The 16,774-nt window shown below is 41.3% G+C and overlaps 1 long non-coding RNA gene across 1 annotated transcript in view; it reads left to right on the top strand.

Moving 5' to 3' along the window:
• The window catches only part of LOC149864704 (uncharacterized), a 45,237-nt gene extending 38,103 nt beyond the window's left edge, over positions 1 to 7,134 (top strand). Inside the window, exon 3 of the long non-coding RNA XR_016442237.1 lies at positions 1,805 to 7,134. This is a non-coding gene — a long non-coding RNA (uncharacterized LOC149864704). The remainder of the gene's footprint in view (positions 1 to 1,804) is intronic.
• The last annotated feature ends 9,640 nt before the right edge of the window (positions 7,135 to 16,774 follow it).

The following is a 16,774-nucleotide window of genomic DNA, read 5'->3' as shown; positions in this document are numbered from 1 at the left end:
CAGTAATGGGAACCAAATGACTAAATCCCTGTGACGTAGCTGAAAATATATCCTTTGGGACCCTATTTAATACACATAATGGGCATAAAGAGTTGGTTACTACAGTATCTCTCCGAGAGGCTGGTATTTTTATAATCATGGTATGACTTGAGATCTCTGGGTACTTTAAACCTTTTACTGCATCCATTTAGAAGTAGTCTAAGACAGAAATAATTAATTTTTCGTATAAATATGGCATGAAATAAATTCCCTCTTAAAGAAATAACAAACTTGTTGACATTCAAATGAAAACTTCAGGTTGTAAATGTAGGTGAAACTTGAATTTCCTAAACTAATAGTGACAGTCGGGTTTCTTCCTGCAGCTGAACCATCTTGGTAATAAGAGTATATCTCAATAGTACAATGCAGGGCCACAGAGAGATGCTGAAACTAGTTTCTGGCAAGCTACCTTTGCTGAGAAGCAGATTAAATTAGCCCTGGCTGAATTTTACACTAACACCACTGTATTATTGGAACTCACTTGTTGAGAAACAACTGCATTGATCTGTGTAGACATATCAGGAAATAATGGCGTCTCTATATTTTGCTTCTCCATGGGAAAGTAATGTACAAATACATAACTTAATTCTTTATCAATAAAAGGCAGAATTTCAAGAATGTTTGGGGAACTCTTCAGAGCCCAGTTCCTGCAAACACATATGTATATGCTTAACTTACAGCATGAGTTTACAGAAACAACATCTACACAACTTCATAAGAATGTTCCAAACTGAACTGCAATAATCAAGCATAAAACATTTTTTTAAAATAGCTTTTCCCATATACCTTTCATGGAACTATTATTGTCATTGTGGTACTGCCTAGAATTAGGCTAACGTTCTGTTGTATGAGTTCAGCACATTGCATTGCTTTACCTACATTTACTATCAAATAGGGGAAGGAGGAAATGGGTGAGAAGGGTACACTGTAGAGAATCTGTCTCAGGATTGTGAAAGCAAGCAAAGATCCCTAATTCTTGAATACAAATACAAAGTTTAGACACCTGCAGGTTAAGAAAAATCAGGCACAGGCAAAATAATAGGGACAAAGTAGCAGAGTATAAGAAACCGGAAGTCAATAACTCACTGGGCTGCTACAAAGAGAAATGCATCAGGTTTTCTTCACATAAAATGAACGAATTTCTCTGTATGCGTGTTCTATGGGCATCAACAGATGAAAAGTGGGTAGGAGGAACTATCTTATTCACACTTGAAATTAGTTCTTGAGCATATGAACGTAGACTTATATTTTTGCTGATTTTAAAGCCTGCAGTTTATAAAATTCAACGTAACCTGGAGGGAAGATTAATCTTTTAAATTATCCAAAATCACCATGACCAGGTTTTGTTTTGTTGCAACTCACTATTGCAGCGTGTCTGAAATCAGGGCTTGATCCAAAGTACATGGAAGTCCATGGAAGTCTTTTGCATTGGCTCCAGCAGGCTTTGGATCAGGTCTTTAGATTGATAACTTCTCAAGGGAAGGCCTGTGCACCGAGAGGTTATTTGCAAAAATAGGTAGATTGTGTGAGACCTTTGTGTCAGGGAAATGTCTTTTTATTAAGGTTCTGATCAGGGCTTCTAAGTGTTACCAAAAAATGGAATCCAAGACTCTGATGCTTCAAGATTAATATTAATTTCAGTTCCACAGAACTAAAAGAACTGAACAATAGTGGGTTCTTAAGTACTGAGGTGACCAATATTATTCAGATACATCAGTGCCTAAACCTTTTGCTGAGCAAACTGTAAACTTCTCTTCTATCACAGAAATGACTACCAGTTCCTGTCTCATAAGCTCAAGATGGAACTTTTTCAAACAGCGAAATTAAAGTAAACCTCCAGGAATAAGTCATTTCAGGATTTTTGATCAACGAACTCAGTTGAACCCAGCCCAGCTGCTGCTTGCAGCTCCAAACAGCTGCACCATTCATTCTAGATGTGGTACCTTCTAAGTTGTCCATTGCACCCATTCAAAAAATGGGAAGAGGAACTGCTACAGCTACAGAGAAGTTCACAGAAAGTTTTACACCAAAGATGTTTTTCCTTTCTTGATGTGCTAATTGTCTTTTCATGTTTATTAAGAATGGCTGATATAAATTTGTCAGGATTGTGCAACTGGCATGTTTAGTGTCAGTTAAGCAAAGTTTTCCCAAGAAGTTCAGATTATCTGTGGTTAGAGGCCATTGACATAATAATGTAAACTTTTAATTATTGCATGATTGCTTTTTCCATTGATACTTTTTTATTAAATCAAAATGTCTGAGTAGAGACTCTGCAATAGCAGAGTATAATTCCATTGGATTTTTGTTTAGATAATGTCTGGATTTTAAAGAAACATGTCAGGAAACAGGTTGCAAAACCCACTGGTGCTTACTAAAGTGGTTGCCCGTATAAAAAAAAGATATATTATTTGCCTCTATAGCTGAATAATATTACCAAGATATTTGCAGTCTTCCTTAGGTAATTTCTATAACCCACAAGAAGTCTGTGAATGCAAGTCATGGTATCAAAGGGAAATTAAAATTTTTAAAGACAATGAACCATATTTAGAGAATGTGTGTAACAGGATAGTACCCCAAGTCACACATTAGTAAGTGACTGTGAATCAAAGTAATTCTGGATAATTAAGTGAGCCTAAGAGTATCTGAGTACATCAGAAGGCAGCCAAGTACAGTGTAGCATACTACTTTGTAGCTGAAAAGGTAATTTTTACCAACTTATCTCTAATTTTTACCCAACCACTGTATACACAGTGCTGTGTAGATTCACAGAGCTAGATATCATCAGCTCCATTTGCTGAACATTTTAATTAAGGGGATTCTGTCAAGGTATGTCTCACAATTAAGAAAATGTTATATGTAAAACAACTAGGGATGGGTGAACTCATTTTACCTAATTACAGACCCATTCAAACATCATTTTAAATTGTGAAATACTATTTGCTTCTTGGTCTGCATTGGAAAGACTGAAAAAGAAACAGCAAGTATAAAGCCCAATCATTAAAAGGCAAGGAATGGAGCAGAGAGAGAAAGCAATATGGGAAAACAGATTTGAGTACAATATGATAAATGATGTAGAGACAAGAAAAAGGAAATAGCCTAATGAAACAGGACTGCCTACATGTTGTAGAGAGACCTAGCTGGTATATTTTCTAGGACAGAGATCTGGAGCTATTTTCCCATCACCATCTCACAGACTTAGTTCTGTTTTAGAGAAAAGAGAACTTCAAAATGCAGAAAAACGGTATGCAAATCCAAACTAATTTGCTGAATTCTGTAAGCTATAATAATGATGTAAGATAGGGAGAAGGCAAGGGAAGGTGGCACCTTGTAGAATAATTTGTTCAGAAAAGGATGACCTTTCATATGTTACAGCCTACTTCATCAGAGGTTAGCGAGCTTTGAGTTTGCTCAGCCCCTATGATGATCTCTTGGGAAACCCAAAAGGGATTTTCTCATCTTTCCCCACCTCCCCCTTTTCCACAGTATGCAGACAGGAGCTGGTTTGTTATTATAATTTATGAATTTAGTCTCCATGAACATTTCTACAGTAGAATTGACTATAAATTGTACAATTTTATATCAGGATAATGGATGTTGCAAAGAGAAGTATGAATTAATATGAGATCAGGCTTTAGGCAGGAGAGTGCTTTTGGGTCCATTTTACAGATAGAGAACTGAGGCACAGAGAAACAAAGGGCATGTCTACCTGGTCTCCCTCTGAACCCTAACCACCCCAGACTAAATAACCCCTGCCTCCTCACTCCTAATCAGGAACACCAAAGACTGGCATGAATCATAGAAACATAGAATCATAGAAATTAAGGGCAGGAAGGGACCTCAAAAGGTCCAGCTGGGGTCTCCGCTTAGTAGAAAGGAAATATCACTTCCTCAGCCCTGCTTGTGACACATCGGCTAATGCATCTCAGTATGCTCTTAACTCTATTGACTACAGCATTGCACTGGTAGCTTGTGTTCATCCTGTGATCAACCATCACCAAAGTCCCTTTCAGACACTGTGCTGGCCAGGACATCTCCTCCTAACCTATATTCATTTTGCTGGTTACTTCTCCCCAGATGAAGCACTCTGTATTTATTTTTATTGAACTGCATCCGATTCCGCTCCACCCACCTTTCCAGTTTGTCCAGGTCTGCTTAGATCCTCAGTCTATGCCCTAGTGTGACCACTTTTCCCCATAACTTAGTATCATCTGCAAACTTGGCCAGACTGGTAAATCTTTGATAAAGATGTTGAACAGCACGGGGCCAAGACCTGAACCTTGCAGGACACACCTGACTCATTTCAGGAAGGACTCTGAAAATGGGACAGAGAGGAGGTGGAGTCAGGGCCTGGACTGCTCCTTGTACACTACAGCTATAAAAGCCGAACTACCCAACCCATTAACCATAGCCTTGAAGACAGTTCAGAGTATTTCCCACTTGCGCTAACTCAGCCATGCTGACTAAAGTGTAGGGAGGAGGGGGCAAGGAAATAAAGCTCCGTTCTGTTTTCATCGTCTCCTTTCTCGCCTATTTGGGGAGCTGGAGCTTTGGTAGGCAGGGTCTGCTTTTCCCTACTACAACGTAAGGGAGAGGTAAAGGAGAGAGAGGGGCAGAGGGAAAGGGCCTTACTTCTCTGCAAGTCTGTGCTAGGGACAGTCACAAGTCTGCCTCACTTTGTAAAATGGAATGTATATCTTGAAATATTACATGTATGTTATGTATAGAAAGGAGGAGGAGGAAGCTAACATTTCAATTTACTAGTTATATGCCAGTTTCAGCCACCCTCCTCAAGCTCACTGGAGTTGCTTCACGGAGAATCTTTGTTTTAACTTTGCTTGTTCAAAGAGTCATCTGTCACACTTGATACTGGAAAAGCAGGTTCTTCTGGGTACTTGACTTTGACACTGGAAGAGCAAGTAATATGAATTTCCCATTTCCTTGAGCTCTTAGCTTCTGCAAACAAAGAAGCTGACTGCAAACATTCTGGGGAAATTCATAGAGAGCAGGTTGGAGAGAATAGGTTGGTTTCTGTTTCCTTTTTGCATGGTTTTTTTAATAGGTTATGGAGTGGACCCCTTGAAATCAGACACAAGTAGAGAAGATCCAGGCACTGCCCTCCTGCATATGTCCCTACTCACCTGCACATACCACATGACCTACATACAATTATTTGCCATTTCGGATCAAGAAAACAAAGCCAAATCACACCACTTTTATGCAGATAAAACTCTGTTTGACTTCATTTCCCCCATTCTGGATTTAGCTCTGTTATCTATCCATAAAACTGTTTGTCAGTATTTTAAATATGAAGCATATATGCAATATGTGTTGCCATCTTGTCTGCTTACCTGGCTGAGCATGAAATTATATCCTCTTGGAAATATTATTTTCCTTCGGGCAGGTCTTGCTTGGCAAAACTCACATTGCTATAAGGCACAGTATGAGTAGCCCCTATATGACTGGTGGAAAGGAAAGGAAGATTTCCTTAGCAAACCCAGTGCTCTTGTTTGGGAGAGAAAATGGGACTGGGAATGGGTCAGGTCCTGGACTGCTCCCTTCCTTCTGAAGTGTCACGCAGAGTGAAGCTAGTACACTAACAAACAATTGCATTCATAAGGAAGAGTCTTGTAAAAGAGACCTTCTTGTGGTAGGTCTGTGCTGCCCATTTTCCCAAGGATTGTGGCTAAAAAGCCACAGTATAGGCCAATTAAGTTAAGTAGAAAGTGACCTTATTTTACACTGCCCAAATAAAAGTTTTTTTCTGCTGTATTTTTCTGCCCTTATTTTCCATTCAGTATTTTAGGTGCAGAAGCTTAAGTTAATGTGCACCATCACTGATTTTGCCTCAAGCTTTTGTCAAATATTTGGTACATGTGAGAACATCACAAATGGGTAAGCAAAATAGATTGTAAATATTGAGTGGTGGGAAAGATTAAGAGGTGTGATGATTATGTCTCTTCATAAATGAAAGGGCCTGCTGCTTTAGAAGGATATCACAGAAAAGGGGTAACAGTATAAAAAGTAGCAAATTTAAAAAATTAAGTGTGTGAAGTGTAAAAAATGAGTCTTCATCTGCTGTTTTACATCTGCTTGTCATTCTTTTTATGTGCCACAAGATGGCTCAGTGCAAAATGACCCGAGCATAAACTGAATTCCCAGAGGCTGCAAGAGGTGAGAAAACAAATTGGTGTTTCTTGTTCTGTCACATTTTATAGGAGCTTGTTCATTCTCTCTTTTACTGAAGAACAGACACACCCCTACAGCAAATTTAAAAGCTGTACCCAGGAAAAAGGAAGACATTAGCTGAAACTGCAATTAGATTTAGGCCTGTGATCAGACTAAACATCCTTTAGCCTCATGAAGTGAGATAAATATCGGCAGCTGCATAGATTTTAAACACAGAAATGGCTGATTAGTTTGTAAGCAAATATACTTGTGGCTTAGTTTGCAAAATAAATGTTTAATAGTAGAAAATGGGTGGGGTGACTAAGAACCTAAATAAGAGATATTGCAAAGATTTTATGGGCTTGGAAAGTCAGAATCAAACTCTTTTTTTGTCTCACCCCTGTGACACAAACTACTTCTAGACAGAAGATTCTGCTTGCATTACAAAAGGGGCATATCATGGGGTTTGACTGTCATTGAGGTTGAAATGAACTTTCTCACCCTGCTTAAATATTTAAATACTGCAAAATCTCCTGATACAAGCAAATACATCATGAAGTGCTAAAAAATATTTTAAAATACAGCTGCCTTTGAGATTAAGGATTCATATTCCCACTATCAGTTTACTTTATTCAAGCAACGAATCATCCAAAGTATAGATCTGACAAGAAACAGTTCACCAGAGAAACAGCTCCACGCCCTGATTCCTGAGTTTAAAGTGACAATACTTTGGTTCTCTAATCCTGTTCACATTAGTAATTGTAACAATTCCATTAGTTTTACTGATTTCCAAGAGGCAAGTAGCAAGTATGGGTAGTTTATGTATCTGTATCTAATCAGATTGATACCCTAGTCTGTTTTGCTGTTTTATTTTTGACTAAGGTATCTTAGCTTCACAGAGATTGGCGTTAATTAAAGGACTTCTGCTTTTCCCTTGCAGTCTTTCTTTCTCCTCTCTGCACAAATGTAAGCTTTCCTCTCCACCACTATTGTATCTGTATTCAAAATAAATGATATAATAATATAATGTAGTTCTTTCAAACCTAATACCTAATATATTCCCACTTTTGCTGAAATACTAAAGAAAGAATTGGGTATCTTTTTAAAATAAAGAGCCTGCTTTTTTAGATGGAGTTTGGTAGCTGAAATCATTAGCCAGGTGTTAGGTTTGCATCATCCAGGTTTGTCTCAGTACATTCTGCCAGTTTCTTGGGGACAGTATCCAAGAGCAGTGGCCTTACTTAATGATAGCAAGAGTGGAAGATTCATTTGGGTGCAGCATTTTGAACAGAAGCCAGAGAAGGGGCTGACAAAAATGAAAGGTTTACCCTAGGGCTTAGCCATACTTCCAACCCTAGTAGCACAAACATGACCTTTCATTTAGATTTGCACCATCCCATCAAAGGGATTGGGGAGAAGGTTTCTGATTCGTCAGCCTTTATGTGATTCAGGCTTGCATGATTGCAGCCTTAATATAAAACAAAGAAATGCTCTTCAACATCTGCATGCTTGACAAATGTTAAAGATTTCCACAGTTGACATCAGATGCATTCTATTCTTGGCTTGTTAATTTCTTAGCTGCATACAATATATAAGACATTTCATTAACAGATGTGTCAGGTGAATCATAAGGATTAAAACAATAACCTCTGTCTGAAGGGCCTCGGGACGGAAATTACACATAAGCTGGTATAGGCAACTGGAAATCGATTCAAAACTGTAACACAACAGAAGTTCAGTGCACATAAACCGCTTTCAAAATGGCCCAAACTGGTTTGAGTGCAGACAGTAGTTAAGTACTACATCCATAAACCTGGATGGATGTGGTATCAGACTTATTTGATTAATTTGTTTATTGAACTTCTGTCTGAGTTCCCCTCCAGATTCAAGTTAACTCACAGTCCCCCAGCATCCTAGGATGCTTTGCACCTCCCCCATAGGCTCCCCCTCTCAGGGTGAGCAGGCTAGCCTTGGCCCAAGCTGTCTACTCTAACCAAGCAGAGAGGTATGCTCTAGTACCCCCCTGCTTCTAGTTTGAGCCACTGCAGGCATGTGGCTGCATTTTCTGAATCAAAAGTGAATGTCTATTCACTTGCTTATTGGTTCGATCTACACAGCATAGACTAACCTGCATAGATTGAATCAATCCAGCCTCTGGCTTTTTGACTGTATGCACTTAGACAAGGAGAAGATCTCTAAGGATAGGGGTGGGCAAAGTCTGGCCCATGGGCCGGATCTGGCCAGCAGTGGACTCCATTTCCCAGCAGCCCCTGCCCACATGGCTGAGGCCAATCTCCATGGAGCCCCCAGCCACAGCTGCACCTGACAGCTGAAGGCTGGGGTTGCCATGGAGACTGGCCTTAACTGCGCTGCCAGGGTGCAAGGCAGGGTAAAGCAGAGGGCTGCTCTGGAGCCTCCTGGATCTTGAGGTGGGGGCAACTTGGTCTGGGACCATGGCAGAGCCATGATCTGCAGCCTGCATGCTCCAGGCAGGGGTGCACAGGCAGCGGATGGTGGGAGCCTGGAGTGTGTAGGCTGCAGATCATGGCTCTGCCATGGCCCCGGACCAAGCTTCCCCCACTGCAAGATCCCAGCAGCTCCAGAGCAGCCCCCTGCCCTGCCAGCACAGCTGGGGCTGGTCTCCATGGCAACCTCAGCCTTGTGGCTGGGATCTCCATGGAGACGAGCCCCAGCTATGCAGACAGGGGCTGCTTAGAGATGGAGTCTGGCTGCTGCCATTTTGCCCACCCTTGTTTTAGGACATGCTCTATTCTCATGGCACCAAAATTTTAGGGACCTGATTCCAAGAGGTACAGAACCCCTCCAAATGCTAACCTTCTCGTAAATGGAGGTTGTAGATGCCCTGGGGTATTGAAAAAATAATCTGAAGCTGAAGCTTCCATTTTAAAGTGTTTTTTGAGGTCTATGATTGTATCAAATCATACATCATGTCTTTCAGCTCTGTGACATCACTTGTCACTTAACCTCAATTTGTTCAAGCTAAACCAAAACCAAAGCAAATCCTGAATCTGAAATCTGACCCCCTAATTACAACCAAACATTCCTTTATTGACTGGCTCATAGGTTTTACTTTTTGTACTACTAAAATGAATTTTTGTACTACTAAAATGAATAAATAATTATGAATCATTAAGGCATTAAGGAAAATAGTATCTATGCAAATCTAGTATCTGATCCCCATACCTTTTGAGTCACACAAATAACTTGTACTTAAGCAGTGTTTATGGTTTGCTTTTTTTTTTAAAAATCAGTCAGAGCACTCATTGACTGACATATAGGAGGGAGAATGATCCATATGAGGGTTTTTGTGATTGGCCTGCATGTGACTGATTTGCACAAGCGTGGGTCTGTGTGGATTTTGTACATATTTAAAACAGGAAATCTGAGCCAGAGGTTTGAGTCATCTAACATATTCACTTTTTTCCTGATCATGGACACATTTCTGTTAAACATTATGATTAATGAGATTGAGCAACTTGCAGCATCTATGCTGTTGGCAATAAATGTGAATATGTTATAATAATTGTCTGTCAGTCTGTTTCTCTATTACAAATTCTTATATAGTCTTCATCAGAGTGTCATGTAATGCCTCCCAAACTTACAGTATACACATGTTGTTTTCTGTCTCACTTTCCATTTGGTGGACATGACATTTTGTTCATTTTGCAAATATTTTATTTTCAAAAGCCTCAGCTGAAGAGGCAGGGTTTGTGATTTGCTCTGATATTAGTGAAGTCTTTGGTATTCCTGAATTCATCTGAAAATGAATTCCTGGTAGGAAGGCTAGCCATCACAAAAGCCCTGCCCTTGCACTTACAAGTTTCAGTTTTGACACTGGCAGTTCCATTTTTATCATGGAAAATGACCAACATGAAAGATTGTAGTCAAGGAGAATGAGGTAATCACACATTTAACTTGAGTCAATCCTGTATATGGCAGTGCAGATAAGGGCCAAAGTTTAAGTTTAACCTTTCAACAGGAAGTAAGTATAGACTACTGAGCAATGGGGCGATGGCTCAGTGGCTGGGTTGCTGTGATCTAAACCAGCGTTCCTGAGGCTGGTTATTTTCAGTTCTTCACATATTAAGTGTAACTAATGCAACCTGGAGAAAAAGATTTTTGTGGTATCTTTTACTGGAGCAACCGTGTAACTGGAAGAGCTGTCAGACAAAATTTGGGAATCAAGTGCCCTTCCTCAGATCTGCTAAGGAAAGGTACTTGAAGCTAGGAAGCTTGCCCAACAGCTCTCTTAATTATACATTTGATCTAATAAAAGCACAAAAAATCCTTGCCCTTTGTACATTGCCTGGAGCATCACAGCTACAACACTCCAACCCTACTGAAGGCTAGTAGTCATGAATGAATGAGTTTCTGTGACTAAATCTAAGTTAGATAGCCCTGGGTAGAAACATTTCTGATTGTTATGGCCAATATTTGAATATCTGGAGGAATATATGTGAAGAATCCAAGTAAACACTCAGACTTTGCACCAGATCTTCATGATTTGTGGGTAGCTGCTGTGGAGAAGGGAAATGCCACTGAACTGGTGATGGTGAGAATATTTCCTTCTGCCCAGCAGTCTGTTATGGTATGCTACATATGACTTAATGAGTGTTTTTTATAAGTGGCTTGAGGAAGAAGGTGGGTAGCATATTGGAGAGAGCACATACGGAAAGCTTGGCAAAGGAAGTGATAATGCAAGGAAGGAAGAGAGAGGCAAATATTTAGAGAAAAATTATAGAACGAAAAATAGAAAGGTATGGGGGTGAAAGAACTAAACAGAAACATGGAAGAATGAAAAGAAGAAAAGCTACATTAGATAATTGTATTTATATTTATTCATATTTTATGAATGTTTTTATTTAGCTACCTTTTTTGTAAGAAAAGGAGAGCTGAAAGTGGAGTGTCCCAGCATCATAGGCTAATTGCAACTTGGAAGAAGTTTTCAATTTAGTTGTACCACAGGATGAGAAAGGAAGAATATTTTTAGGTTCATTCTGGTCCAGAATGAGAGCATACCAACCTAGTTATTTTTCACTTCGATGCATGTGTTTACTTAATATCTACATTATTTGTTTATCATACACACAGTAATGAAACAGCATATAAAACAGAGATTTCACAGATTTTCATAATGGCTGCATCTTTGAGTTTGAGGGAAAGCCTGTAAAAATGGTATATGTAGGCAAGATGAAAAAGAACGCTTTAACTCAACATCTTAGATAAGATTTTAAATACACAAAGTCAAGAATTCTAATTTGTGCATCCTCAGCAACTTTTATTAATCCCACAGTACACAGTATTTTGTGTTGTTGTATAGTACACTAATTTTAGTTTTTCTCTATACCATGGCTGGGTCATGTTCGCTATGGGAAATCTATGCATTTCCCAACATCTGTTCATTCAAAATGTCAGTTATATAACATTTTTCATTAGTCTATAATTTTATATTAGTTTTTATTTTAATAAGAAAGAGGGAGAAAATGTAAATAAAAAAATCAAAAAAGGAAGAAATAAAGTTACATATTTGACTGCACGCAATTGTCTTTGTTCAGATTAAATGGCAGTCTCAGAGTGTGGTGAACACATCACTTGCTGTCACTAATAATAATTTGAGCATGTTTTTTAATGTATTGTGCTGGAGTTGGGTAGGATATACTTTTTCAGACATGCCAGTCCCCTTGTGATATTATCTTTAAGGTGGGAGCATTCAAATGATTAAGCAAGGCATAAAATGATCTAATGGGTGTGGGGAGAGTTCGAAGGATGAACAGATATATCTATATATGCATATGTGTTTAATTGTTTCACATGAGTACATGCCTATCTTGAAGTTTTGCTGTAAGATATTTTTGATTTATCTGAGAACATAACAAACACCCAAGAAATTTTCCTGAAGTATATGAACAGCGGGGCTTTGTGAGGAAAACTCATAAAACAGCTGCATGGACTGGCTTTGCTCTTGCCAGAAATTTCTCCTTCTATCTGCAAATAAAGGCCAAACCTTAAATACCACACAATGGTAGCTGTAAGGAAACTTACTGTCAAAGGTTACACGAGCAGTGTAACATTTTCTTTTTTATATAGTCTTATACTGTACACCAGCAGCTCACATACTTCATTTCATTGTATATAGCAGACATGTGCTGTGGTGGAGAAAAAGCCCCTACAGTTTCGTTTGGTGTTGTTTTGTGTCTGACATCTTTTTTTTATTATCAGGAAAAAATGGTCATTTTTAATGGCAGATCTTTCATGAGCTGAAACTTCTTGAGTTCTGATAAGGAAAGACTTGAAATGTTTGAAATTAATTGCCTTTGATCAAACTACTATTATTTTGTGTAAGCTAATGATATGCTTAGTGATGTACAAGCACCAGAAGATGTATTCTGTAGTCTATGGAAAACTTACCTCTAACTTCAGTGGGGGGAAGAGTAGGACCTGCAATACAAATTGACAGAAATTATACATGTGATACATGAATCTATTTAGACCATGGTTCAGCAAATTGTTTAAGCACATGCTTATTTTAAACATGTGAATAGTCCTCATCAGATTTCTCATTCACTTAAAAAAGTTAAGCACATATCAGTACTTACGTGCTGTGCTGAATCAGGGCTCTAGGATGCAAACAAAAGAGAGAATCCTTCAGCTCTGTGCAAAAGCTGAAAGGAAGTTGGATATAAATTTTAAAGAACAGAGTTCTGTCATCCATAACCATGGAAGAGTTTGTTCATATACATTCATGTTATTATATGAAGTACACTCTTGTGCTAACAGCAAGGAGGTAAATTAGGCCTCATTCTCTTATTCTGGTAATAGCTATTCCACATAGGATGGCTGATTATTCATCTTTCTTGTTCACAGATTTTTCCCTTAGAAAGCTAAAATAAATATTGTAAAGTAAATGTTATAATTCTGTTTTTAAAGTGATAGGACCAAATCCCTTAAGCTTCATTGACATGTTTTTCTTTTTTCTTTTAAATAATGACTTTAAGATGGAGTCCATAAAACCAGTGTTTAGCTCATTGTTTCTGTCTAGTGATGTGATGGTGCAGCCTGGTTGACATTTACCATCTTGAGGATCTCTACAAGGTTCCAAAAGATGAGCATCTCCCATCCGGGCTTTTCTCAAGCTTCTCATTTCCATTCACTCCTTTTAGACTTTAGAGTTTAAACATTTCCTCCAGTTCCCAGGTTAGACCCCAGCCAGGTCTTTCAGCCTAGACTTTTTCAGTGACAGTTGCAGACTTAGTTTAGTTCCTCTCTCCAAGAACATGTGATAATTAAAACCTAGGAAACACAGGCTCTAGAGAATTTTCTAAATCAAACACATTTTACTTTAGCTACACAAGAACTATGCAGATCTATGCTAGTGTGGAACACCCGTTCACCATTCCCCTCTTCAGTTGCCTCATCACTCCTGGATATCCTTTGGGATTTGGTCAGTTCCTTTTTGGGGTTTCAAGTCTCCTCTCTTGCCTTCACTTCTCTAGCTCATGCTTCTGTTTTGGCCCGTGAGAGAGGACTGCTCAAGCAGGCTCGTGAGCCTTTTATATAGTTTCATAGTTGGTAGGGTCAGAAGAGATCATCAAGTCCAACCCCCTGCCATGGCAGGAAAAAGTACTGGGGTCAAATGATCCCAGCAAGGTATTCATCTAGCTTCCTCTTCAAGACCCCCAGGGTAGGAGCCAGCACCACTTCTCTTGGAAGTTGGTTCCAGATCCTAGCCGCCCTGACTGTGAAGCAGTGCCTCCTGATGTCTAGTCTGAATCTACCCTCTGCCAGCTTGTGACCATTATTTCTACTCACTCCTGGCAGTGCTCGGGGGAACACGGACTCCCCCAGTGCCTGCTGGTCCCCTTTGACTAGTTTGTAAACAGCCTCCCTCAGCCTTCTCTTGTGGAGGCTGAACAGGTTCAGGTCCCTGAACCTCTCCTCGTAGGGCCTGCCCTCCTGCCCCCCGATCATGCGAGTGGCCCTCCTCTGGACCCTCTTCATGTTGTCCACATCCGTCTTGAAGTGCGGTGCCCAGAACTGGACGCAATACTCCCAACTGCAGCCTGACCAATGTCGCATAGAGGGGGAGGATCACCTCCTTGGACCTGCTCGAGATGCGTCTGTGGATGCATGACAAGGTATGGATGGCCTTTCTGACTGCAACCCCACACGGTCAGCCCATGTTCATTTTGGCATCAATAATGATCCCAAGATCCTTTTCTGCCTCTGCACTGACAAGAAGGGAGTTCCCCAGCCTGTAGGTATGCTGCTGGTTCTTCCCCCCCACAGGTGCAGTGCCTTGCACTTGTCAGTGTTGAAACCCATCCTGTTCTCATCCGCCCACCCCTGTAGCCTGTCTAGGTCCAATTGCAGCTTATTCCTCCCTTCTAGCGTGCTCACATCCCCCCACATCTTAGTGTCGTCTGCAAATTTAAACAGGGTGCTTTTTACCCCCTCGTCCAAGTCACTGATGAAGATGTTAAATAGTGTGGGTCTGAGGATCGAGCCCTGGGGGACCCCACTGCCCACATCCCTCCAGGTTGAAAATGACCCATCCACCACCACTCTCTGGGTGCAGCCCTCCAGCTAGTTAGCAACTCATTTGACTGTTTAGGTGTCAATGCCACAGTCCCCTAGTTTTTTAATGAGAATGGGGTGAGAGACAGTGTCAAAGCCCTTCCTAAAGTCCAGAAAGACGATGTCCACTGCTACCCCTGCTTCTAAGGATTTTCTGACCTCGTCATAGAAGGCCACCAGCTTGGTTTGACAGGACCTGCCTGTAATAAACCCATGTTGGTTGCCCCTAAGCACAACATCCCCCGCTGGCCCCTTGTGGACATGTGCCAGGATAATTCTGTCAAAAAGCTTACCCAGGATCGAGGTAAGACTAACTGGCCTATAGTTTCCTGGGTCCTCCTTCCTCCCTTTTTTGAAAATGGGAACCACATTGGCCCTTTTCCAGTCCTCTGGCACCACACCAGAGCACCATGAGTGCTTGTAAAGCCATGCCAGGGGTCCCGCAATGACCTCTGCTAATTCCCTCAGCCTTCTGGGGTGGAGATTGTGAGGACCAGCTGATTTAAAAGTGTCCAGTCCCTCCAGAAGTTCCGTAACTAGATTGTCACTGACCCTAGACCCGGGTGCACCACCCCTGGGGCCTGCGGGGGTCCCAGTGGGGGGGTGGGGCTGATCCAGTCCCTGCTCAGGAAAATGGAGGCAAAGAAATTGTTAAATAGGTTAGCTTTGCCATCTGGTGTGATGACCAGATCTCCTAACATGTCTTGCAGAGGCCCCACTTTACCTGGTACCTTCTTTTTGCCCCCTATGTATTTAAAAAAGGACTTCTTGTTGCCCTTGATCCGGGTAGCTAATCCCAGTTCCATCTCTGCCTTGGCCTTCCTGGCCGCCCCCCTGCAGCCCTGAGGAACCAAGGTATAGTCCTCCCTGGTGATGGTCCCTCCCTTCCATTGAGTGTACGCCTCCCTTTTAGTTAGGAGACGTTCCCGGATGCTTTTGGTGAGCCACGGGGGCTTTTGTGCCCTCTTGCCCCCTTTCATCCGTGTTGCGATTACCTCTCTTTGGGCTTGGAGGATCGTCTCCTTAAGGAATGACCATTCTTCTTGGACACTCGACTCCCCTCCCCTCTGGGACCTCAGTGCTTCCACAACTATTCTCCTTACCTCATTGAAGTCCGCCTTCCTGAAGTCCACCTTGCGCTGGATGGTGAATTCCAGCAGGCGATGATCATTGTCGCCCAGGTGGTCGAGCACCCGCAGCCCACTCACCAGGTCATCACCCGTGGCCGGCACCAGGTCCAACAAGGCGTCTCCCCTGGTGGGGCTGTGCACCTCCTGGGTTAGATGGAGGTCCTGTATTTCGGCTAGGAACCTACGTGAGTGGTCAGACCTGGCTGACTGCTCTTCCCAGCAGATGTCTGGGAAGTTCAGGTCACCTATGATGACCACGTCTTTTGACCTAACTACCTCCATGAGCTGACTTAAGAAATCCCAGTCTAGCTCTTCCCCTTGGTTGGGTGGTCTGTAGATCCCCACCGTTAAGTCCCTTTCCTCTCAACTTCCTTGTATTCTAACCCAGAGCACTTCAATGTGCCCCTCCTCTGACCTTGTGCTACTTGATGAGGATGTGTATTCCTCCTTGACATAGAGCACCACACCCCCACCTTTCCTCCCTGACCTGTCCCTCTTGTACAGCCTATAGCCCTTGATATTCACCGTCCAGTCGTGCATTGGGTCCCACCATGTTTCTGTGAGCCCCACTATCTTTCAGTCCCCTTTGCCATTTCCACAACCCATCCCCTGCCAAACGATCAAGGTCCACTATTGGATGATCTTTTGCTTATGATTCTTTTGGAATCCTGAGTTGGGGGAAAAAATGGTTTTATTAGGCTACAGCCACCCCATCATATTGCCATATTCTATTAAGTCTTGTTTAATTGGTGATGGGTTGCCATCTCATTTACAGATAGGCACCCTGTCTGTAAGTGGCGTAAGAATGCCTTAACTTTTTTTTCTATTCTTACGACAAGATACAG

This window comes from Crocodylus siamensis, chromosome 5, assembly GCF_052110815.1.
Source record: "Crocodylus siamensis isolate JL-2025a chromosome 5, ASM5211081v1, whole genome shotgun sequence".
NCBI classification, from domain to species: domain Eukaryota; kingdom Metazoa; phylum Chordata; order Crocodylia; family Crocodylidae; genus Crocodylus; species Crocodylus siamensis.
Note: the sequence above shows the minus strand (reverse complement) of the source record. Positions and strands in the feature narration are given on the sequence as shown.